The sequence below is a fragment of the Pan troglodytes genome, chromosome 3, assembly GCF_028858775.2.
Source record: "Pan troglodytes isolate AG18354 chromosome 3, NHGRI_mPanTro3-v2.0_pri, whole genome shotgun sequence".
Lineage (NCBI taxonomy): Eukaryota > Metazoa > Chordata > Mammalia > Primates > Hominidae > Pan > Pan troglodytes.
In genome coordinates this window covers 134,485,250-134,512,273 of record NC_072401.2, presented here as the reverse complement: position 1 = coordinate 134,512,273, position 27,024 = coordinate 134,485,250, and the positions used below count along the sequence as shown (strand labels likewise).

Genomic DNA, 27,024 nt, shown 5'->3' with positions numbered 1-27,024 from the left:
AGTTGTATTATCAGTCAATATGTGAAAAATATTTATATTGATTTAATTTGTATATCCTTGATGATTGGTAAATTTGAGCATTTAAAAAATATATATATTTTTATATGTATATATATGTATACACACACACATATACTGGCACTTTACATTTCTTTCTCTGTAAATAGTCTGTTTACACAATTTGCTCATTTTCTTATTTTTAAAAAATTATTAATTTGTAAGAAGTCATTTTGTTCTATTGATGCTATTCATTATATATTGGTTTGTACTCTACAACCTTTATAAAATCTTGTGTAGTTATAGTATTTTAACTGTGGTTTCAATTGTATTTATGATATAGTATATCTTCTTATTTTTGAATAACAGCCTGTTTTCTTTCTTTCCATTTTTAAGCATTCTGTGTTGTTCTTGCCTACCGCCATAGCTTGTACTCCTATACTCTTCAGAATAGGAAAGGCAATCACCAGCTACCTTGTCTTCTCCTTGATCTTAGAGAAAATGTCTTAATTATGTTTTTATTTGTCGGTTGTTTGTTTTTGCATGCTTTTTATCAAGTTTAGGAAGTCAATTTATTTTTCTAATTTGCCAATAGATTTTTTTAAAGTAATGGATGGATGTTTAATTTTATCACCATTTCTATTGAGAGGACCATATGAGTTCCTTTCATTAATATGCTGATGTAATGAATTATATTAATTGATCTGTAAACATAAATAAACATACTTGCACTCCTGGAATGAACCCCACTTTGGCATAGCTATTTTATTGTTATTGTTTTTAAACTTTGATTGACCTCAGTTTGTCTATATTTTGTACCTAAATTTTGTACCTAAATTTAATCATGAGTTTTGATTAGTCTTTCTTGTGATGTTTTCATTAGTTTTTAATTTCAAGTTTATGCTAATAAGTGATATTTCCTTTCCTTTTTTCTTTTAGTTTCTTATTTTCTGTATATTACTATAATCATTAATACATGATTATATGTATATGTTTATATATATATGTGATTTCAACAACTGTGAAAACATCCCTAAAATCATAGGGAAAATTAATTCTTTTAGTACTATTTGTAAAATAGAACCTAAATTTTCCACTGATGTAAAATGCCATTTTCTTATAATATATTAAGGACAGATGCTTCTGTGTTCTTTTCTGTTTCATTGGTCATCTTTCATCAATAATATATTCCTTAATAATGACTTTTTAAAATAAAAACTCTTTATAGCTAAAAGACCATAACCCCATCTCTAACATTTTGTTTGTTCAAGACTATCTTATGGATTAAATACTTAAATGTAAAACCCAAAACTGTAAAAACCCTGGAAGACAACCTAGGCAATACCATTTAGTACATAGACACGAGCAAAGATTTCATGACAATGTTGCCAAAAGCAATTGCAACAAAAGCAAAAATTGACAAATGAGATCTAATTAAACTAAAGTGCTTCTGCACAGCAAAAGAAACTAGGGACAGAGTAAACAGACAGCCTACAAAATGGGAGAAAAATTTTGCAAACTATGCATCTGACAAAGGTCTAATAACCAGAATCTATAAGGAACTTAAATTTACAAGGAAAAAACAAACAACCCCATTAAAAAGTGGGCAAAGGACATGAACAGACACTTTTCAAAAGAAGACATACATGCAACCAACAATCATGAGAGAAAGCTTAACATCACTGATCATTAGAGAAATGCGAATCAAAACTACAATGAGATACCATCTCACACCAGTCAGAAGGGCTATTATTAAGAAGTCAAAAAATAACAGATACTGGCCAGGTTGTAGAGAAAAAGGAATGCTCATACACTGTTGGTGGGAGTGTAAATTCTTTCAACCATTGTGGAAGACCATGCAGTGATTCCTCAAAGGCCTAAAGATAGAAATGCATTTGACCCAGCAAACCCAGAACCCAATACTGCGTATATACGCAAAGGAATATTAATCATTCTATTACAAAGACACATGCATCCAAGTGTGCACTGCAGTACTGTTCACAATACCAGAGACATGGAATCAACCTAAATTCCCATCAATGACAGACTAGATAAAGAAAATGTGGTACATATACACCATGGAATACTATGCAGCCATAAAAAACATGAGATCATGTCATTTGCAGGGACATGGATGGAGCTGGAGACCATTATTCTTAGCAAACTAATGCAGGATCAGAAAACCAAATACTGCTTGCACTTATAAGTGAGAGGTAAATGAGACCACATGGGCATATAGAGGGGAACGACACACATTGGGGCCTTATAGAGGGTAGAGGTTGAGAGAAGGGAGAGGATCAGGAAAAATAACTAATGGGCACTAAGCTTAATACTGGGGTGATGAAATAACCTGTACAATAAAGCCACATGACAGAAATTTACCTATGTAACAAACCTGCACATGTACTCCTGAACTAAAAATTTAAAATAAAAAAGACTATCAGGTCTGGACATGGTGGCTCAGACTATAGTCCCAACACTTTGGGAAGCCAAGGCAGGAGGATCGCTTGAATCCAAGAGTTCAAGAAGAGTATCTTGGCTATGTTTTTGGCATTTTGCTCTTTCACATGAAGTTTATAATACATTTTCCAGTTACAGAGGGGGAAAATACTAGAATTTGAATTAGAATTTCATATATTCTATCTATTTCTTGGGAGAGAATTGACATCTTCATGATAGTGTGTTTATCTTTGTTTTCCATGAATATAAATAAGACTTTATTTAGGGATTCTTAACTCTCTTTCAATATTATCTTAACATCTTCTGCATTATGGCTGTTTCTTCTTTTGTTAAGTTTATTTTTAGCATTTCACACTGTGTATTGCTATTTATAATGCTATTTAAAATAAATTACCTAGCTACTTCGTGCTTGAAATACATTTAATTTTTGATAAGCCCTGTTACTGAATGCTTACCACTTCTAGTAACTTATCTGATTATTTTTTAGTTTGCAATTCTGGCAATTATATGAATTTCGAATAATTAGAATTTTGTTTCTTTTTTTTTCCAGTGATTTTCTTTCCCCCTTTTTTGTGGCAGACCTCTGTAAGATTTTGAATAAAAGTGATGATAACAAGCATACTTGTATTTTATATTACTTCCAAGTTAATGGTAGTAACTGTTTCTCATTAAAAATAAGGTTTGCTTTAGGTGATTATTTGAACATCCCTTTTGTCAGCCTGTGTAAGTGCCTTTCTATTCCTAGTGCACTAAGTTTTCACTTGTTGACAATATTATTATGTATAAATTTCAGCAAATAACTTTTCTACATTTATTGGGATGATTTTATATTTTTTCTTTTAGTATATTACTGTACATTCATATTTGTAAAATAAACTCAACTTGGTCATGTTGCATTTCTTTATGCTACTCTTGGTTTGATTTTCTAATACTGTTTTTAGGATTATTATAGGTATGTTCATAAACGAGAAACGTTTATTTTTTGTATCAATTTCAAAGTAAGGTATATGCACTCTATCTAGTCTCTAAATTGCCCTATGTATTGAAATATCTTATCCTTGAAAGTCTGTTTGAATTGGCCTATACAAAAATCTAGGCCTGGTGATTTTTGGATTTCTTTTTTTAATTACTATGCTAGTTTATTTAATAGTTATTATAGTACAAGTGAGGCTTTATTTTTTTCTTAATCAGTTTTATATTTAAAAAATATATATTCAGTTTCACTTAACTTTTCAAAACTGTTGACATAAAATTTGTTTATTATACAATATGATTTTATTTAAATCTCTAGTGTATCTATGTGTCTATCCTTCCACCTGACATAAGTTGCCATGCTTTTTTTATTAGCCCAGCCAAAATTTATCGCTTTTAGTCATTTTCTCGTGTATGTTTGTTATTGTTTAAAGAAGCTACGTTATATTCTTTCTTTCTTTTAGCAGGGAGCTATAAGAAAAGCAAAATCTTAGGAAAACATGACCAATGTACAGAAAAAAATAGAAGTGAATAGAGAAAAATTAGTAGGTACATATGATTGGAAACACCTATTTCTAGATTTTAAAAACTATGAAATCAAATTGAAGAGAGATTTACGTAAAAGACGGAGGTCTTAAAATTTCTCAGATAATGTGAATAAGCCTTAAAATAATCACCAGATTCAGCGTATGATATTCCTACTTAAGCCTATTTTCTAATAACTATCCCTGGTAATTTGAAATAATGATCTCCTGAAAGGGGCAAAGGAGAAAAAAATAGTTAGATTCTAGAGTTTTGTCTACGAAGGATCTTTGTGAATAGCTTATTAGCACATGAAATTGACTTGAAAGAAATACATCCAAAGTCTGTTAAGTTTTTGAGGAAATTGTTTTCTCAAAGAAATCCTGAGCTAGGAGGAAAATTACACTCAAAGCAATCCTCTGGCCCCTACATTTTCATAAGAAAGAAACAACGAGTATAAGATGGATAGTTCCCAAGGGTAAAGAACAAGCAAGTGTTTCCCAGGGAGCAGAACCTGAGGTCATGGAGAACAATAAACAAGGAAGTAACTTTTAGCCAGGAATGTGGGTCTCATTAAGGAACTTTCCCCACAGAGGGGCAAATCATGTGTGTCTCAGTAGGGGTGCTTTGTAAGACCTACCCAGCAGGATTGTATGGTTATTATTATCAGGTGTGTGTTCTGTGTTCTTTTTTCCCTTTCTTAAATGTTACTTGTCTACTATAGTTATCTTATCCCTGCTCTACCACTGACAGCATACATAAGACTGATTGTTTTTATATCATGCTTTGCAGGACCACAACAACCACTCCCAGTCATGATGGAGAGAAGTGTTCAATACCCACAGATCCTGAATGTTGAGCTGATTATACTAACTAGATGGGACTTAGTTTTGTCTACCGTGGGGTGAGCGTATACTACCTGAGGGAACAGGTACACATGAATATTTATTATTACAATAACTGTTTTTGCAGAACTTGCTTACTGCTTACCAACATCCTGATTCTCTTCTTATTGATGTTAGAAATAGACTTTTCCTAGCTATTCTTGCTTTTTTTGTGTGGACATTTCCTGAGGTCTAACCAATGAAGTATGAACACAGTGGATATATATCATTTCTAGACTTGACTCATTAAAAACTCCCATGTATGGTCCTTTAAGCTTTATTTGCTTCCTGTCTAGTGGAATAGAGAAGACTGTCAGGGAAGTCTTGGATGGCATAGGGTGAAGATGGCAGAGTATCTGTTGGCCATTTGGAGGAGAATTGTTCTCTGATCTGTTTACTCTTGTAAACAAGAAATACATTTCCATTATGTGCTATTTCATATTTTGAGTCCATTTGTTGCAGTAGCTAGTTGATCTTGCCTAATAAAAACAAGATTATTGAAGAAGTAACCGTAAACACATGTATTAATAAATTCATCCTGAATGAAACATCATTTACTTCTAGCTTCACATTATTGTTTGTAATCAATTTTACAATAATACTTGTATAACTATGTGGTCCTAATTCAATGTCTAAATCACCAAATTATTTTTTATGGTGAAAACAGTAAGTTTTAAGTGAAATAATTAAATTCAGCATGAAAAGAGCTAAATTAAAGGAATATTTCTGGCTTATGTCATGATCTGTTAAAGTGCATTTTATATAATCGGAAATCTGTCCTACTCCTTTCCTTTGGCTTAGATTTCCTCTATGTTGATTTCTTTTCTGCACAGGTTCTCTGTGGTGAAGATGGCAACTTGCTGACTCAGTCTCAGAATGCGTTAAATCCACATATTCTGGCAAGTGGAGTTCTGCTTCTCCAATATCTCTTCCAGACTAAGTCTCGAAAGGACAGTAATTGATCCACCCTGAGTCATATGCCCATGTCCAAAGCAATGAGTTTGGAAAATTTCATGACACACTCCTAATTTTGTGGTAGGAGACACATCAGAACCACACAATGAGTCAGTCCTATTTATGAAATAGAGGTTCATCTATCAGATGAAAGGGAAAAAAGTTGTAAAAACAAAACAGATGTTCACTAATGGGGATCTATCTGAATTTCACCTGTAACTACAAATGCTCACAAGTAGATTTACAGTTCTCCTAGAGTGTCATGAATTTAAAAACATATGCATGGAATCATAAAGTAATATCCTAATCACCTCTCTCAACTTTCTGTTGAATCTCTCCTTAACATAAAATGAGAATATATTAGCAGCAGGAGAAGGATTATTTTTTCATTTATAGACCTTTATCAGACACTAATGTAGGATTGAGTTTGACCTGATACAGTGTTCTATCTCTGAGTGTTGTCACTCAGTTTCATCATAAATAAAATTTATTTTATATGATATATAGAGAACAAATTTACTTATTTTTCTCATGTAATCATGTAATCAATTGTTCCGACATAATCCATTGAATAGATATTGTGGCATTTCCCTAATTATTTATAAAGGTACTGTTACTAGATATGAATATTTATATATGAGGATATGAATCGTGGCTCTCTGATTTGTTCATTATTTGCTTGTCTATTCCTGTGCCAGTATCATACAATTGGTACTAATATAGTGTTCTGATATTGACAGGAAGAAGTGCTCCTTCTAATGATGTAGTTTTAAATTTGTCTTGGTTGTGCATTTCTTTTTATTCTTCCATAGAGATTTGTGGTTCAGTTGTCAGCTTTGAAAATCACTTTTGGGATTTGAATTTGAATTGCATGAAATTTGTAGACTAACTTGTAGAAAATAGACATTTTTATGATATGAATTTACACATCCTTGTAACCATGGGTGTGTTATTTATTTTCACTTTTGAATATTATTGTGGGTATTTAGTAATAAAAATAACAATCAACGAGTTATATGGTGGTTACTATGTGACAGATGTTGTCAAAGTTCCATCCATATATCAACTTATTATATATTCTTATGGGAAGAGACTGTTATTATCTCCATTACACAGGTAAGAAAATCGAGGTACAAAGAGCTTAAGTAACATGTGCTAAGTCATATAAGAGTAAAGCTTTATTTGAATCCATGCAGTTTGTCTCCAGAGCTTGAAATCCATTTTATTTTATTTTATTTTATTTTTACTTTAAAAAAAATTTTTTTTGAGACGGAATCTCGCTTTGTTGCCCAGGCTGGAGTGCAGTGGCACGATCCTGGCTCATTGCAACCTCCACCTCCTGGGTTCAAGCAATTCTCCTGCCTCAGCCTCCTGAGTAGCTGGGACTACAGGTGGGCACCACCACGCCCAGCTAATTTTTTGTATTTTTAGTATTTTTAGTAGAGAATGGGGTTTCACCATGTTAGCCAGGATGGTCTCGATCTCCTGACCTCATGATCCACCTGCCTCGGCCTCCCAAAGTGCTGGGATTACAGGCGTGAGCCACTGCATCCAGCCTGAAATATTTACCAGTATCTGATATTGCCTCACTAAGAACTTTGCCCAACTCCTTAGTGATTCTACCATTGGCTTAGTATTTTGGATTTTCTAGTAGACAATAATATCATGTGTGCATAAAGCAAATACAATTATTATTACAATAAAATTTTTAAACTACTCATTTGTACTTGCTTTCATAAAGCCTTAGCTAATTCCAACAAAATATTGATTACTGTGGGAGAGAGTGGTAAATCTTGTTTTGTACCTAATATTAAATAAAATGCTACTAAATATAAGTGAGATGCTTGCTATAAGTTTTAGTAGTTAAACACTATAAAGTTATTTCTTGTCTATTTTCAAGAATTTTTTATTATTTTAAATGCATGTGCAATTTTTTAAAAAAGTATTGTTTTGCATCTAATGTTAAATAAAATGCTTCTAAGTATTAGTACTAAATATCAGTGAGAGGCTTGTTGTAAGTTTTAGTAGTTAAACACTATAAAGTTATTTATTTTCTATTTTCAAGAGTTATTATAAATGCATGTACAATTAAAAAAAGTCTTATTTGCTCTTATTTTCTAATATTAAAACATTTGTGCTTTCCTGAGATGAATGCTGTGCTCTCATGAAAGATTGCAGAGTCAAAAAGTAGCCTCTGGAGTTAAGACTTTCTGGTTTTAGAGCCTCCTATGGCCACTTACTAATTATGGGTCTTAGGAGAGTTACTGAACCTTCATAATGGGTACCAATCCTAGATCCTGTCAAAAGGGATCCTTCTCTTGGCGATGACTTTGGAAGATCCTTTGCGTGACAATTAAAAAAAAAGTATTATTAGATCTAATTTATTAGATAACACTTGGATGTCTCTAACTGTTATGGTCGTAAATGTTCAATAGGCTCTCAAAAATGCATGTATGTATATGTTTATATAGATACATATACACACAAATGTGTATATATGTATATATACACACTAATATGTTTATCATAAATTTTATTGATATAAAGGTTGTGTAACACAAGTTACAAATAATAATAAAATATTCAATATTATTTATTGTAAATTCTGTATAGCTGATTGCTTTTCATAGAATGTTTTCATTGACTTTTGCTGAACTCCTGTATATGGAGCCAGCTTACAAGTGTATTCACTAACAAGTGTAGTCCTGGCATGAATGTTGGTTGATATTTTCATTTACATTAATAAGACAGTGAAATAACACAGACATGTATTTGAACTTCACTTGTTCATCAGTGATGTGAGCAACTTCTTTGCCGAATTAGATAATAGGTTTAGAATAATGGAATAATATTTTCTCATTTTTTTTTCTACTAGCAAGGTAATAGCTACAGACAAGACACATTTTTAGGCTTAATGCACGTTATTAACATTTTCTCTATGACTTTTTAAAGTCTAGACAACAAGACAGTAAATGCAACCCTGATCTATAGTATTCGCCCTGTTTTTTTATGTAAATTCTCCCAACATGGCTAATTTCAAGCTTCTAGTGTGGGAGGACATGCACAGTGCACACCATTATATGGTAGCCCCATCTCACAGGTGAGATGAGATAAATAATCTCAAGAGCATATAAAACAGCAAACTGTATTAAAGTAATTAGGAATTGATGAATTTTGAATATTCCTTTACTTTCAATATAATTTATTCAAATATAAGTTTATAAAGTTCAATTTCTAGTAGTATCTATATTAAAAATTGGCTTGCAAAATTTTTGAAAATTTAACAGTTCTTGGGAGCCTGTGTGAACACACTCAAACACGTACATCCCTGGCACATCTGCTGGCGGAATACAGCTCCCACTGCTGCCATATGACAACCCATTGCACTAGACAGATACTTTGCTACACCTTTCAGATTCCAGAAAAACATTCTTCACATCTCTTGGCCTATGTTTTAAACCAAAAAGGTGACCACATTCATTATGAAATGTATAGATTGGGCTGCTCCCTTTGTTGGATATGGACTTTGCTCTTGAGCACAAGGAGGATCTGAGAAGCAGAAGTGCAAAGGAAAAATAGAAGACACATTAATTAACTTGGCAAATCTTTCCTTCAGAAAGGACCAGAGCAATAGGTTTTGCACAATGGCATATCAAGTTAAATAGTGCAGACCTTCTTTCTTTTGGGGCTGCAATTCGTGGTTTAGAGTTACACATTCACTAATGTTACACAAAGCAAAAAAAGAAACATTTTGCAACTCTCAACAGTTGAAATTATCTTGAAATTATGTATGTGTCCTCTACACAAAACATGAAAGACAGGTAAAATCATTGACAATGAAATGACCATTGAACATTTAAATTGCAAATAACATTGTCTTATAAAATACACATTAATATTTAATTAAAATTTAAAAATAAATGCATAAAATTACATTTATTGAAATAATATGATTTCAAATTTGGATATTTATTAATTGTAACTTGTATTTTATCTTTAAGTTGTTTGGTATAAATGTTTACTGAACTATGATATACTTCCAGAAAAAGTACACCAAATTTAAATGTTAGTCTCGAATTTTCACATGAAAAAAGCACGTTTGTGGAACCACCACCTGATGCAGAAACAGAACTTCACCAGCATTCCAGCAGTGTTCCACATTACGCTGACCCTTCTGGAGTCACTGTCAATTCCAAAGAGTAATCTTTATCCTGACTTCTTACATCAGAGGTTACTATTGCTGCTGTTGCTTCTTTTCTATGTATGAAACTCTACAGCTGTCTTTTTGTGTGTCTTGATTCTTTCTCTCAGCATTGTCTGTGAGATATATTCATGTTGTAGCACAAAGATTTAATAGTTCATTTTCCTTGCCATATAGCAATCCATTGCTTGAATATGCCACTATTTCTTAATTGTTTTATTGATGGACATTAGAATTATTTTCCAAATTTATGATAAATATTAATACTATGAATATATGTTGTATATCTTTTGACAAATAAGTTTTTAAATTTCTGTAGATATATATGTAGAATGGTAATAATGGAATCGCAGTGCATGTGTGGGTTAACCTATGGAACTACAGCCTAACTATTTTATAAATAGTACTAGTTTGCACTTCCATCAGCAGCATATGAGAGGTCAAATTTCTCTATACACTATACACCTGCTAACACTTGAAATTTGTTTCGTTTTTCATTTTAATATTATGGTGGATATACAGTGGTATTGCAACCTGTTTTACTTTGCATCTCTTTAATAACTATGACTAACGAATTTCAGCATTTTTCATATATATAAATTTGTCACTTGGATTTTTTTTGAAGAGTCTGTGATTTTCCCTTTTGTTTTCTACTTTTTCATATTGATTTTTAAGAGTTTGTTTTTATTTCATTTATGTTTTTGTTGGATATAACAAATATATATCCAACAAAAATAAATATTTGACATAAATATTGAAGATGTATTGATTTTAATATGCAAATATTAAATATTTTTGCCTTTTTTTTTTTTTTTTTTTTGGAGACAGGGTCTTGCTCTCTTGCCTAGGCTGGATTGCAGTGATGCAATCATGGCTCACTGTAGCCTCCACCTCCTAGGCTCAAGTGATGGTTGGTCTCTCCTCAGCCTCTCAAGTGGCCCGGCCACAGGTGTGATCCACCACTCCTGGCTAATTTTTTAAGTTTTTGTAGAGATGGAGGTCTCATTATGTCGCCCAGGCTGTTCTTGAACTCCTGGACTCAAGCGATCCCCCCAAAGTGCTAGGATTACAGTTGTGAGCCACCATGCCCAGACTTTTTTCCATTCTCAATAGTGTATTTTGACCAAATAAATTTTAATGTAACCCAAGGTACCATTTTTTTATATTATTATTATTTTTCTTTCATAAGAAATCCTTGATAACCAAGATCAGAAGTATAGTTGCCTATACTGTCTAATAAAATCCTTGTTGCTTTCCTTCTATATTTAGATCTATAGACCATCTGCAGTTGACTTTTGTTTATGATATGAGGTGTTAAGATTCATTTTTAATGTGACTGCCTAGTTGATTCAGCACCATTTTTAGAATTATCTTCCTTACCTAATGTATTGCTCCGTTGCTTTATTATTATATGACCTTGCATGGTATCTGTTTCTAGACCCTATTTAAACACTTTTAAAATATTTTTTAGGCTTGTCAATAAAACAGTTTGTAAATTGTAGTAGTTAATAATAAGTCTTGATACCTGGTAATGTAGGTTCTCCAGCTTTCTCCTCTGAGATTGTCTTTGTTACTCTTGGCTCTTTACATTCCTGTATATACTTTGGAAACAGTTTGCCAACTTCTATGTAGACACACAAGTACTCACACAGGCACCAACTTGGATCCTGATTAGGATGGCATAAAAGCTATACATGAATTTGGGGAAATTTATATTATTAAAATACACTTCCAATTCATGAATGTGCTATATTCTTCTAGTTAACATTTTGACTGATACCTATCATTAATCTCATGAAGTTTTCAGTGTACTGGTTTGCACATTTACTTTTAGATATTTGATTTTTATGCTATTAAAATTGTATTATATTTAAAATTTTTATTTTTTTAATAATTGCATGTGTTCTATAGAAAGGCACTATCGGTTGTAATATGTTGGCTTTGCATCCTGAAACCTAGCTAAACTCACTTATTTTTTTTTTTTTCTTTTGAGACTGGTTTCACTATGTTACCTGTGCTGGTCTCAAACTCATAGGCTCAAGTGGTTCACCTGCCTCGGCCTACCACAGTGTTGGGATTACAGGTGTGAGCCACAGCACCTGGCCTGACTTATTAATTTTAATATTTTGAAAATATTTTTAGAGGTTCTGCAATAATAGTCATGTCACCTGTAAATAATGAAAGTTTTCATACATATTTTATTTCCAACTTCCTTAACTGCCATTGTTTAAACCTTTTCTTGTCTGGTTGCAGTTGTCTACCACCTCTTGTGTAGTGCTGAACAAATTTTGGTTAGTGAGAATCTTTGTATTCCTCCTGATCTCAGGATTAAGTCTTTTAAAAATTCATTATTAAGAATAAGATTTACTTTTCAAAAGTTTTCTTTTTAATAAATAATGATTTTTGAATAATATCAAATCATTTAAAAATCTATTGGGATAATATTTTCATTGTTAATGTACCAAAATCTGTAACTTTCAAATGCTAAACACACTTAGCATGGATGGAATAGAACCCACTTGGTTGTGATGTTATTTTTCTCTTTCATTGTTTCATCCAATTTACAGATATTTTCTTTAGAGTATTACCATTTGTGCTAATGAGAGAGGTAGTTCTGTAATTTTTCTTTCTTATAATGCCCTTTTCAGGTTTTTGTTTGCAATTTGCGACATGTTGGAAATACTTATTTTTTTCGTTGTCTTCTAGAAGAGTTTATATAAAATTGATGCTATTTCCTTCTTCAATATTTGGATTTGACTAGTGGAGCTTTTTGTGCATGAAGTTTTATTTGTAGAAAGTGTTAGAAATGGATTCAGTTTCTTTAAACATGCTAGATCTAGTATTCTAGTTTTTTTCTAAGTTGTGTTTTCCAAGGCGTACTACCATTTCATTTATATTTTCAAATTTATTAAAGTTTACAATATTCTTAGGTTATCTCTTAATTTTTACAGGATCTATAATGTTCTCTTCATTTAAATTGATATTGGTCTCTTTATTTCTATTTTCTGGACTAGTTCTGCAAATAACTCGTTAAAAATTGCTAAAAATTCATATTTTCAAATAAAAAATCTTTCATCTGAGATGACTTTATTGTACATTTATTTTATATTTCCCTGATTTTACTTTTATGTTTATTAATTCCTCCTTTCTATTTTCTTTGGTAAGATTTCATGCTGCTTTTCTGCCATCTTGAGATGGAAGCATAGATAAATCATTTATTTTCAACTTTCATTCTTTTATATGTGTTTAAAGGTCTGAGTGTCCCTTTAAGTTCTGCTTTAACTGCCTCTTACAAAACTGGAAAGGTTCTATCTCAGTTAGGTTTCAATTAAAATACTTTTTAATTTCTGTAGTGATTTCTTCTTCAATCTATGCATTCTTTAGGGCATTTGGGGATATTCTAGTTAGTATTTTGTACTGATTTCTTGCTTAATTTCACTGTGGTAAGAGAATATTCTCTAAATAATTTAAATCTTTTGAAACACATTAAGCCTTTCTAAAGAATCAAGAAAATTATCAATTTTGGTAATTATTTTATATGCACTTGAAAAGAATTAAAGTCTGTCATTGTATGGTACAGCTTTCTGTTTATGTCAATATGTTGATGTCATTTATCGTATGTCAATATATATGACAATCGTATATGTCTCTGAATCCTTTGATTCTGAATTTACCCATTTCTTCATTTATTACTGCCAATTATTGGTTCAGCATTTTAAAGCTATATTACAAGGTGCTAATATAGTTATAACTGTTATGTCTTTTTGTGGACTGACCATGTTATCATTATGATATGGCCCTCTTTGCATGTACTAATGATTTCAATCTTAGAATCTACATTTTCTGTTCTTTTTGTTTCACACCATCTTTCTGTGCTTGTTTATGGTTTTATTTTTAACATCATTTTATATTCAGTCTTGTTTTCTTAGTTTTAAGTCATGTCTGTTAAAAGCAGCAGATATATGGGAATTTTTATCTCAGTTTGAAAATATTGTATTTAATTGGAGTACTTATTTTCTTTGTATTAAATATAAGAAGTGATATATTTAAATGTATATCTATTGGTTTATTGTATGTTTTCTACTTATTCCACTTTTGTCTGTCTTTATACTGTCTTTCTTTTGTATGAATTACATTTTTTATTATTTTATTTTTCTTACCAGTGATACATTCTTTATTACATCCAATTTAGAAAAAAATTTGGTCATTATCTCTTCAAATATTGCTCCTGCTTCATTCACTTGACCTCTTCATTTTAGGTTTCCATTCAACAGTTATGTTGAATGTCCCATGGAAAAAGCGTATCCAGTCCAGCTTACAATTCAAAAACACACGACTGTTTTTTCTGAAGTTAATACCCTAATTTTTAGAAAAGGGCAGAATTGCTTTACTTATGATTACATTATCATCATAAAGAAATATATTTTTAATGATCGAGATTTAATAAAATTAATACTTTTTACTTCTTTGTCATATGTGAAATTGGCATTTTAAAAAACTGTGTGGGGATTTTAATTGTGGGTCCAAGCTGTGAAGCAGAGTGCAATATGAGTGCTAGTGCAGCTCGGTGCCAGCGCTTTAGTTTGTGTTATGGCACCAACGCTGTTAACCACCATTGCTTTTGGACCATCAGTGCAGATGTCAACAAAATGGAAAAGATAAATAGCATCTTAGTATTATGATGAAAATATTTTTCACATATGCAGATGACGTTTTAAGAAATGTTACCTTAAATTAATCAGGGTCGAACTGGATTGAGGTAAGGTTATGTTTTTTAAGGGTTCCCTTCTCTCCCTTTAGCCATTTTCCTTGGGGATAGTTAGTTAGGAATTGCAACAAATTGCAACAAAAGTCTGGAATATTCCCTGGGACCTTTTCTTAGCTGGACCCTAAAGATAAATCTTTGACTCTTCAGTGTTAACTGATGGTAGAAAGCTCCCTTCTTTCAGTGTGCATTCAACTTAGCTTTGTAACCTTCTACCTCTTGTCACATCAGATTTTGAGCAATAAAGGTAAATCTGACAGCTTGTTTTATGCTGCTCAAATCTCCAATTTTATCTCTAGCACTGGAGACTGCCTAAAGTTCTTCTGATGTCTTTTTGTTCCTCAGTAGTGGTTCTGTCTCAGCTAAGCCTGGATTTTCAGTCTCTTGCTGTGCCCATTTTTGGTAAATACCTCTTGGAAAAATGTGTATGTAGAATGTCAGCTCAATTTTCTATGATATTCTTCTCTTCAGAATGTTGGCCCCACTTGTCCTTCAGGCTTCTGAAACTTTCTGATTTTCTTTAAGAATTTTTTTTTTCCATTTTTCTTGGCTGTTCCTTTTGTTTTTGGTAATAGTAGTACTGAAAGCTATTACATTCTGCTCAGGAGAGGAATATATTGATTGTAGATTTATTTCTTTTTATTCTGCTAAAGATGATGGTATTTCAGTCTCAACAGTTTTCTATATATAACCTTCTGCAATTTATTCTGGGTGATTATGTCTTTTGGAACATTCAGGTCACTAATTTTTTCTTTCAAAAAATAAGTCTATTATTTTAATTATCTATTGAATTTCATTTTTAATAACAAATATATTTTTATTTTTGAAGTTATATATTTTACAAATCACTTTCTTATAGTGTCCTTTTTCTTTAAGGTATTTATTTCTTACTAATTACTTAAAACATATTTATTTCATAATCTCATGTTTTTTACAATTTAGAGTCATGGGATCTCTAAATAACCTGATGGCTATGTCTAATGACAACCTCTACTAGTGTTTCATTCCTTAAAGTAGATGTTGTTTTTTTGTTTTTGTTTTTGTTTTTTTTTTTTTTTGGATATTTTACTTTAGGTAGCCTTTTGTTCTTTGGATTGTACGAACTTTGGTAAAAAGTTTTTTTTCTTTTTTTCTTTTTGCTGAAGTCCTTAGTTGTCTCACCTTTCCCAGACTGATTTTATTTTAATTTCGTGGATTAAGATTTCAGCATCAAAAATATATTCCAAATTCAGACTTCACACTCTGCGTGGATCAAGATGTAAGTTTTTTCAGGTATATTTTTAAACACCTACTCGCCTAAGTAAGAGGCAGGAGAAGGCATCGAAGTAGTTTTTACACCTTTTAAATTTTTTTTAAATCAGGAAAATACCACTTTGGAGCATGATATAAGTCTCTCAGATTCAGCCTACCACCTCATGCTAGTTCAAGGTAGTGCTTCCCATCTTAATGAGCACATTTCAGGGACTTCTAAGGCTGATGCATGAACTCAGATATTCTTAGACCATCAACTCCCTCTCACAAGCAGAGGCTATCAATTTCCCCTGTACTTCTGGCCTGTGCTAATTTTGTTTTTCCTCTTACTTTACTTCTGTTTAAAAAAATTTCTTTCCATTTTTCTTTTTCTCTTTTTGAATTCAGCTATGTTTTTTAAAACATTTTTATGTTAAATTTTATCCACAGTACCTATATGTTTGCATTCAGACTGTGGGAGTGCTTTTCTAATTAGCTTAGTGTACCATGCTGATGGACATTTTGTTCACAGCTTCATTTCAGTATTACATTGTCATATATCTCTTATGGCTTTGCTGGCCTGAGGCAGATTACTTATATCCCATGTATTACTTCTATAATACATTGTTAGAGTACCTGGAAAATATAGTCTGCAGATTTTACTCCTCCCAGCATTTCAGTTTGTGTCCATTATATAGTTTCTTAATAGTTTCCAGCAAACAATATTATAGTGCTTGGTAGGCAGAATAATCCCACCCCCACCCAACCCTTCCCTGCAAATATGTCTATGTCTGAATGTTTAGAACCTGTGGATATGTTAGGTTACGTGGCAAGGGAGAATTAACATTGTAGATGGAATTATAGTTGCTAGTCTTTCGACCTTAAAATAGGATTATCTTGATTATACTAATGGGTCCAATGGGATCAAAAAGATCATTTAAACGTGGAAGTAGTAGGCAAAAGTGTCAGAGCCTGAGTCAGAAAAGTAGATGCAATGATGGAAGTGAGGTTAGAGTGATACAGTGCAAATATTCAACCTGCCATTACTCACTATGCAGATAGAAGCAAACCACAAACCAAGGAACCTAGGCAAACTCTAAGAGCTGGAACTGGCCATGAAATAGATTTTCCCTAGAGCGTCCATAAAGGAATGCTGCCGTGCCAACTCCTCGATTTTAGTCCAATGAGACCTTTGTCAGACTTCTGAACTCCAGAACTGTAAGATATTAAATTTGTGTTTTAAGGCACTAAGTTGATGGTAATTTGTTAATAGCAGCAATAGAAAACACACTGCCAATCCCCAATTTCTGTTTTAATCTAAAATATTTTGAATGTCAAAGCAGTCATATATCTTCATGACATGGAAAACAGAGGATTAATGATAAAAGATAGGATTCTTTAGAAATTAGCAATCTACAGTAATGGAACACTGTCGGCTTTTAAAGTGTGGCTGTTATAGCTTAAGGGTTTCTGGTTTCTAAGCATGCAGTGAAGGAAGGGAAAACCATGTTTCTACTTTGCTGTTTGTGAAGCTGATCCCTCCTAGATGTAAAAGAACAGTGGATATTTTTTTCTTCATGAAATTATTAGACATTTTAATTAAGGTAAACTACTTATAAAGCAGCAATAGTTTTATTTTCAAAAAAGTAAGTTTTCATGATTTTAAAAATATTTTTTCATAGGTATTTTAGTGTGAACTGGGAAGAGCCTGGCAGAAGCTGTTGTCTTTTTGTAATTTTAATTGTAAATTGAATATTTACACAATACCAATACCAATTGGGGTAGCATGTTAGGTAGTATCAATATGTGCCTATGGATTTGTATAAGCATATATTTTATCATGATAACTCTGGCAAACTAATTTACATCAGTATGTAATCAGAGTTGAGGCTTGTTTTAATTTAGATTCTGGATTAGAAAAAATCAGTACATAAATTCAGACCTGAGTGTTTGTAAGTTGCATTATTTCTTTTGAGATACTGAGACATTATTACATATTTATATATCAAACAGTTAAAAATAATTCTGACATTTTTATGTCTCTACTTTAAAAAAAGCTACAACTTACCCCATCTGAAATGCTTTCTTATTCTGCCTCTGTTTCTTTCTCTCTCTTGTCCTCATTTATTAAGTGCCCTGTGAGCAACTTGGGCATGGTCCATCACCTCTAGATATTTTTGTGGAGGACATCCATCAGTTACATTATGCCGATTAAATATGTGTTTGGAGATTGGAAAAAGAGAATGTTCTTTATTATTTCTAATGCTTCCCTGCTCCCCAGTCCTGTATTTAAGAACAGAGTAAAGTTCAAATGACCGCTTTAAATCACTTTTACTTTTTTAAAAAGGTAGAAAAATATAAACAATTTTGGTAATACAGATAATTTATCTCTACAGACATAGAATGTGGTCTTTTAAGTTGAACATGTCAAAATGAATTAAAATGCTGGAATATCCTAGCTGTGGTATTAATTGATTAGTATTATACTATTATGTTGATTATGTCAATGACTCATAAGCTGTGCCATTTCTGCATTCATTGGCAGCATAGCTGGTTTTTAAAGGACTATTTCTGGCTTCATTGACATTTGTAGTGACCACAGTTCCTTTCAGTCACTTGCTCCATTTGATGATACTTTCTTTATTGTCTCAGTGGTAAAAAATATTTTCAGTATTCATATTTGAGTACTCTGAACACAGAAAAACTCAGACATTGAAGGAATGGACTATTTAACATGCTTAATTATAATAATTCAAATGGCAGATGATGAACTTAAGTTTTAAATTATGTTTTTCATTTGTGGGTTTAGTAGGGTCTTCTTCCAGCTTAAGAGTAAAGCAGAAATTCTGCCCCCTGCAAAAATTCAAAAACAAACAATATAAAAAACTCCCCAAAAGATCAAAAGAAAAAGAAAGCAGCCTACTTGGCCTTAAGTTGATTTATGTTTTTGAGCCAGACATGAATAAACAGAAGCAGTAATTATAGTTCATAGAGTATTCAAAACAAAGTAAACATTATTTATTATTGCTTTCCAATTATGCATTTTTAAAATTTATTTTATTGCTTACTGATTATTTCACAGTCCTGCCACATTAGTATACTTAGACTACTTCTTGTGTTAAAACCAATTAAAATGTATGGATTAAATTTTAATTTGCATTCTATTTCAAGTGCAATAACGTTCTGAAAAATCTTCATATTTCCTCTTAGAAAAAAAAATCAATCTCAGCTACCAAGTACCAATTAGTATATGATTCTTTCAACATTTTAGAAATTTTCTAATAACTTTCAATTTTTTTCACATTATAAGCAAAAACATGCAAATAATATTTTAGTGCATTTCAATATATATAAATTTGTTATTAACTGTTGTGGCTATCTTATGCATAAAATGTAATCATAGAATGTCAATTTAGCTCTGAAACACAAATCTCTATACATAGATATTCATACATTAGAAGTAAAGATATTTTTCTTTTTTCAATAGACTCAGCATTAAACTCATAAGACATACTTCTTGTGTTAAAATAAAATTATTATGCTTTTTAAAGATGATAAGGCAGACATTATTCAAGGTGTGTCTGTGGGGAGGGAGGACTACTGCCATGGGTATAGGGACCATTGCAATGGGATTTATCAGGAGTAGAGGGAGGTTGGGCTCAATTCCAAATATAGCATGATCAAATGGAAATTTCAAGCTAAGTAGTTAGGTTGTTGTTGGTGGATGGATAATTACCAAAAGGAAACATTATGGGTAAGAGGAAAATCTAGCTAAACTTACCTAATATGATTCTTGTTGGACATAGGCCACAATGATCAGACATTACCTGGAGGATGGTGGAGGATAAGGACACAAAACAGATGTCTAGGGTGATAAGATACCAACAGTTGGGGGTTCTTGCTAAAATAACTTTTCAGGAATCATGCTAAAACTGGATTTTACAAAGAAGTGCACATATGGGCATAGGGAAAACTAATGTTCACTTCAAGAATCTGTGACTTGGTGAATTAAACAGTTTTTATATTATTTATACACAGAGGCAAAAGACAATGCACCATACATCTTAATTTCAAAACGTTAACTCTGGTTGTTTTGAATAAAATAATAATTTTAGAAAGGATTCTGCAAGATCATGAAATTTAGGAGTACTCTGTAAAACAAGACTTGGACAAGGACCAATGTGAGCAGAACAACCCAGAGAAATTGCCTAGTTGGAATGCTACCATTCATTCTATCTTCAGCTGATTCTTATTGCTGCTGCTGCTGCTGTCCTTGTTATACTTGACTCTAGCACAGGTGACACAAATAATTTCTAGCTGGACTTTGTATCTTTGCACAGCTTTCTCATATTTCACATTTCAAAGCCTCGGCGAGAAGAATCTTAGTGGTCATTTATAGGCCAATTTCCCAATCTCTACCTACCAAGGACATGGAAAGAGGACCATCTTTCCTCCTTCAATCTGTCTCATCTTTCCTCCTTCAATCTATGTCTCAGGTCATTTCTCCTGCAGGTAAAATGGACAACCAAATCTATTGTTTGAAATTCTGCCTACTGGAAAAGATTTCCTTCTCCACTGTCCTTTAATGCCACCTAAATATGATGAGACTGCTGTTTGTATCTGGATGGTATCAACATGCGACACCATCCTTAAGCTGTGTTTCAATTTGGAGCCATAGTTGTGATTTGAGAGAGAGGCTGCAATGCAGCCAGAATAGATAGAACTGAGAATGTGAGCCAGTTCCTCATGCAATTTAGCTGTGCCTGCAGGACATTCTAGGTTTCTATTCTTTATATACTACTTCCACTTGGTATTAATATGTTGCTGGTGTAGGGGAGGGAATGTATCTTTTCCTTCTACCCATCTTAGGTTCACTGAATGAGTCCCCTTTAAGAAAATACAGATTAACAAAAGGAAAGCGTACAAATTTACTTAATATAAATTTTATGTGACACTGTGTCCTTCATAAAGAACTGAAGACTGAATAAACAGTTAAACCTAGGTGGCTTTTTTAGACTGTTTGATGAAAAGTAGAGTGTCATGGAGAAGTATCAGGGGACAAAGTGGGTATGAGCTAAAGGTAAGAAACTGGAGGAAATTTAGCAAGGCTTGTTCATTTAAGTTTCTGTGTCCCTCTTTCTCCAGAGATAATGATACTCCTTTCCTCTGGATATAAAGAGGGTATCTCTAACTTGAGAATCTTATGACCTGCGTCAGGGGAAAGTTAGAAAAGACTTCCTAGGTTTTATGACCTTCAGGGAAGAAAGGTGGGAGCAAGTCACAGAGACATTTTCACATTCGATTTCTCAAATTCCTTCCACTTAAAATACTGAATATACCAAAGTGTCATATTTTGGGATAGCATGTCCTGAAGCTCATCCCTGGTCATGCCTATCTTTATGGTAGGTAAATCTTATGACACCCAACTGTTGATGGACAACTTAGCTCATGTAGTCCTTTGTTGAGTCTCTACTGAACAAGGAAGCCTGGAAATGCAATAGGAATTATTTATTTGCTGTGAGGCTGTGGCATTGGTCTGACATCTAAGTTGCACTTACTATGATTCTACCTTGCGTGGAAAGCATTATATTATTGTAAAGATATTCACTGTGAAATTACCAGTAGGATTGATTTGTGAGTTCTGCTTCCATCACAGCCTGGATAAACTGAAGAAATTCTCTTCCAGTATCCTCATAATACTTTCCAAATGATATAACTCATATATGCCATTTAAGATTTAAAAAATAATGTTAAGATGCATAAACACAAGTCTAATGATTGAGAATCTAAAAGCATACATTTTATTTTAGTCATTAATTATTAATCTGATAGCTGGCATTAGCCAATTATCTTATCTTTGTATCCTTATCATTAAAGTGAATTTTCTTATATTTCTGATGTTATGAGGATTTCCTGTTTAATGTTTAAAAAATACTGCAGCAAATTCTGAGATGTTTACTGTCATTTTTTTTTCTGTTGATTCATTTAATTAGGAAAATAGGAATTTGAAGGTAGCTTTTAAATTGATCAAAATGTTTCCGAGTAGGTCAATTCTAAGAGAAAGAACTGAACAAACTGGGCTGACTGAGCTTGAGTGTTTTAGCTACCTTTAATCTACACTAAATAAGATAGTGTCTTTAGAAACTGCTGGATAAATTTTAATATGTGTGTTCTCTTTAGTCATGTTTATAAATGAGATTTAATTTTGCTTAATTTGCTTTCTTTTGCTTTTTTTATGATATGTTGGAACTGTGCTAAGTTTATATTAATATCATGAACCCTATAGAAACTAGTCAAGCATAGGAGAGCTTTAAGGAAATAACATTGAGGGAGATGCCCATGTGGTTTTGTGGATAGATCAGTAGGAAGCAGTAGCATAATTTTTCATAATCATGTATCAGAATGACTGCCCTTCCTTACTGGATAAATTAAATCTGTAATGGTCTTGAGAGAAGAGACATGTCCTGCTGAGCTTTAAAGGATTGATGTGGAGGAAATTAGGAGTTTGACTCATTGCAACTGAAATTAGTGGTTTACAATATGCAGTTGGTCAAACATATACTTGTTTGGATACACAAATAGATACTAGCTATTAGTAGCAATCCAATATCAATTTTCCCTTAAGGACAAAGAAAAGCCATTCTGAATGAGATGTCAAAATTTAGAACTAATTAGAGAATACCACTGGAAAATTTTTAAAATATAAATAAGAAAGGAAAGGGTTTTATGACTATCCAGTTCAAATGGAAGTTCTTGTCAGAAAGTAAAATTTAATCTGAGAAATGAAGAATGCAATGGGGCATATCAGGAAATATTATTGTGACATGTGTACGACTCCTATGATTTACAACATATTTCTGGGATAACTTCAGTTTTATGTTAAATAACCAAAACAACTCTTTTTATTAAGTAAGTAGTAATGCCAATTCTATTATTATTGCAAACTGTAGATAGTCAACTACCTATAGGTATTCAGACTTCATAACAACATCATAATAAATGCATGTATTTGAATATTTCTGGAAAAGGAGGCATGGTATAATATACTTTTTCTAAAAATTCAATTTATGAAAAATAAGTCATAGCTTTATAGACTCAATTTCTAAATTGCCTTTACATGCAAAAATATTGCTTTTATTTAAAAGATATCTTTTGAAATATGTTCCTGGACATAAGCCCTTCTGATCCTATGCTTTTTTATTTCTCCATCCCCTGCTTAACACCAGAAGTCCTCAGCAGAGTGAAACTTCATATATAATATTTTCTACAGACAAAGTTACCATCAACATCAACAGCAACAACACGGCAACAGCCAACATTTACAGAACTTTTAATAAGTTCCAGTCACCGTGTAAGTACTTTGCAGGAACTCTTCTTTTCACTTCTCACAACAATCCTATGAAGTGATTTCTATTGAAACTGAGACTCAGACAAATGGAATGAATTGTGAATTGGCCAAGGTCATACAACACCTGCCAGTTCAGGGATCAAAAGCTGTCTGACTCCGAAGTCACTATTCATTTAAAATCAGAGTTGAACCTTTGTCTTCTGTTTCAGTTTCTGCTTTTGTGTAGCAACCCATTTTACAATTTAGTGGTTCTAAAGAACAATCACGTTTACTATATCTTATTTTTGGGGGAGTTGACTGGACTGAATTGAGTGGGTCTTCTGCTTCACCTATTGCTTCCTGGGGCTATAGTCAGTAGGAGTTTCAAAGACAGGAACCATAAGATGGCTCACATAACATGGCTGGTAGTTGGCACCAGCTGTTGACTGAACGCTTAGCTGGGGCAGTCAATAGGAGCACTTTGGATGTCCTCCATATAAGTTTCCTACATTCTCTTCACATGATGAGTGAGTTCCAAGAAGGAACTTTCTAATCAAGTTAAAGCAAAAATGGCAAATCTCTAATGGCTCAACCTAATAAGTTGTATAATGTCACTTCTGTTGTGTTCCAGTGGTCCAAGAAAGTTGTGGGTCCAGTCCAGAGTCAAAGGGAAAGGAATTAAACCACCTCTGATATGGTTTGGCTCTGTGTTTGTCCAAAATTTCATGTCAAATTTTAATCCACAGTGTTGGAGGAGGGGCCTGCTGGGAGGTGATTGAATCATGGGGGCAGACTTCCCCCTTGCTGTTCTCCGATACTGAGTGAGTTCTCAGGAGATCTGGTTGTTTAAAAGTGTATAGCACTTCCTTCTTATCTCTCTCTTTCTTCTTCTCTTGCCATGTAAGATGTGCCTGCTTCCCCTTTGCCTTCCACCATCATTATAAGTTTCCTGAGGCCACCACAGCCATGCTTCCTGTACAGACTGTGGGACTGTGAGTCAATTAAACCTATTTTCTTTATAAATTATCCAGCCTCAGGTAGTTCTTTATAGCAATGTAAGAACGGACTAATACAGAGAATTAGTACCGAGAAGTGGGGCATTGCTATAGAGATACCTGCAAATGTGGAAGCAGCTTTGTAACTGGGTAATGGTCAGAGACTGGAAGAGTTTGGAGGACTCAGAAGAAGATAAGAAAGTGAGGGAAAGTTTGGAACTTCATAGAGTCTTGTTGAATGGTTGTGACCAAAATGCTGATAGTGATAGGGACAATTAAGTCTAGGCTGAGGGGGTCTCAGATGGAGATGAGGGACTTATTGGGAACTGGAGCAAAGATAACTCCTGTTATGCTTTATCAAAGAGACTGGAGGCATTGTGCCCCTGCTCTTGGTATCTGTGGAACTTTGGACTTGAGAGAGATGATTTAGAGTATCTGGTAGAAGAAATTCCTAAGCAGCAAAGCATTCAATATGTAGCCTGGCTGCTTTGAACCACATACACTTATATGAGTGAGCAAAGAGATGATCTGAAACTGGAACTTATATTTAAAAGGGAAGCAGAGCATAAAAGTTGAAACATTTGCAGCCTGGCCAGGTGGGAGAAAAGAAAAATCCATTTTCTGGGGAGAAATCTAAGCCAGTTGCAAACATTTGCATAAGTAGATAGGAGCCAAATGTTAATAGCCAAGACAATGTGTAAAAGCCCTAGAAGGCATTTGAAAGACCTTCACAGCAGCCCCTCCCATCACAGGCTTGGAGGCCTAGGAGGGAAGAATGGTTTTGTGGGCCAGGCCCAGGACCAACACTGCCCTGCATAACTATGGAACGCTGCTCTCTGCATTCCGGATTCTCCAGCTCTAGCCTTGGCTAAAATGGCCCAAGATATACCTCAGGTTGAGCTCCAGAGGGTGCAAGCCATAGCCTTGGCAGCTTCCACATGTTGTTAAGCCTGCAAGTGTGCCAAGGGAGAGTTGAGAGAGCTTGGAAGCCTCTGCCTAGATTTCAGAGGATGTATGGAAATGCCTGGATGTCCAGGCAGAAATCTGCTGTAGAGGCAGAGCCTTCATGGAGAACCTCTACTAGGACAGTGTAGAGAGGAAATGTGGGGTTGGAGCCCCCACACAGAATCTCCACTGGGGCAATGCCTAATAGAATTTCCAGAAGAGGGCCACTGTCTTTCAGCCCCCCGGATGGTAGATCCACAGACAGCTTGCACCATGCACCTGGAAAAGCTGCAGGCACTCAACATCAGTTTGTGAAAGCAGCTGAGGGGCTGTACCCTGCAGATCCTCAGGAGTGGAGCTGCCCAAGTCTTTGGGAGCCCACCACTTGCATTAGTGTGGCCTGGATATGAGACATGGAGTCAAAATATATTATTTTGGAGCTTTGAGATTTAATGACTGCCCTGCTGGGTTTCAGACTTGCATGGGACCTGTAGCCCCTTTCTTTTGGCCAATTTCTCCCATTTGTAATGGGAGCATTTACCCAATGCCTGTACTTCCATTGTATCTTGGAAGTAATTAACTTGTTTTTTTTTTAATTTTACAAGTTCATAGGTGGAAGGGACTTGCCTTGTCTCAGATAAGACTTTGGACCTGGTATTTTCAGTTAATGCTTGAATGAGTTAAGACTTTGGCGGACTGTTGGGTAGGCATGATTGTGTTTTGAAATATGAGAAGAACATGAGATTTGAGAGAGGCCAGGGACAGAATAATATGGTTTGGCTCTGTGTCCCCACCCAAATTTCATGTTGAATTGTAATCTTCAGTATTGGAGGAGGGGCCTGGTTGGAGGTGATTAAATCATGGAGACAGACTTCCCCCTTGCTGTTCTCCTAATACTGAGTGAGTTCTCATGAGATCTGGTTGTTTTAAAGTATGTAGAACTTCCTCCTTATCTCTCTCTTTCTCCTTCTTCTTCTCCAGCCATGTAAGATGTTCCTGCTTCCCCTTTGCCTTCTACCATGATTGTAACTTTCCTGAGGCCTTCCCAGCCATGCTTCTTGTACAGCCTGCAGAACTGTGAGTCAATTAAACCTCTTTTCTTTATAAATTACTCAGTCTCAAGTAGTTATTTATAGGAATATGAGAACAGACTAATACAACCTCTTTTGTGGAGGTGTGGACATTTTAATTTGCCATGCTTCTGATTTACTGCATTGTAGGTCATGTTGATTTCAATAAAAAATTCATTTAGTATTTACATGTTAGCATAATGACGTTAAAATTTCCTTAGAGATATAATTATTAACTTGTTTTTTTTATATATCCTTGAATCAGAAGCATGAAAGGTACCTAACACGACTGCATTAACTAACCTTTTTGTAACTATATGTTTATTGGGATACTTTGTTGGCCTACAAAATGAAACTTTTGTTGCTGAAAAACTAGAGCTATTTTAAAACATTATTTTTATCATTATGTTCTTAAATTTTAGTATTGTCTGTCTAATCTGGAAATGTTATTTATATTAAACCATTTATTTCTGTTTTTTGTGCTATTTTTATATTACATTTTTGGTCTTCTTTGGCAAAAAGTTTCACACAACTTTCACTCATGCCAATGTCAAGAAAATGATAGACCTATTATTTTTCCATAAAGAAGAAAAAAATGACACATTTGGTTTCACACATTGTATCCATGAAAACACCATGAATAATGGCTGAAAATATGCATGCCTTTATGAATTATTTAGTAATTGCAAAATTAACAAAAAT

The 27,024-nt window shown here is 33.5% G+C and overlaps 2 long non-coding RNA genes across 2 annotated transcripts in view; one reads left to right on the top strand and one right to left on the bottom strand.

The window, feature by feature from the left end:
- Nucleotides 1-4,965: 4,965 nt before the first annotated feature.
- The window catches only part of LOC107974412 (uncharacterized), a 37,693-nt gene continuing 15,634 nt past the window's right edge, over nt 4,966-27,024 (bottom strand). The window contains exons 3-5 of the long non-coding RNA XR_001717152.4: nt 18,054-18,268; nt 11,516-11,657; nt 4,966-5,314 (exon numbers count right to left, since the gene is read on the bottom strand). This is a non-coding gene — a long non-coding RNA (uncharacterized LOC107974412). The remainder of the gene's footprint in view (nt 5,315-11,515; nt 11,658-18,053; nt 18,269-27,024) is intronic.
- Nucleotides 23,215-26,827, top strand: LOC129143774 (uncharacterized). The gene is made up of 3 exons (XR_008547620.2): nt 23,215-23,336; nt 24,218-24,304; nt 26,234-26,827. It is a non-coding gene; the product is annotated as an uncharacterized LOC129143774 (long non-coding RNA).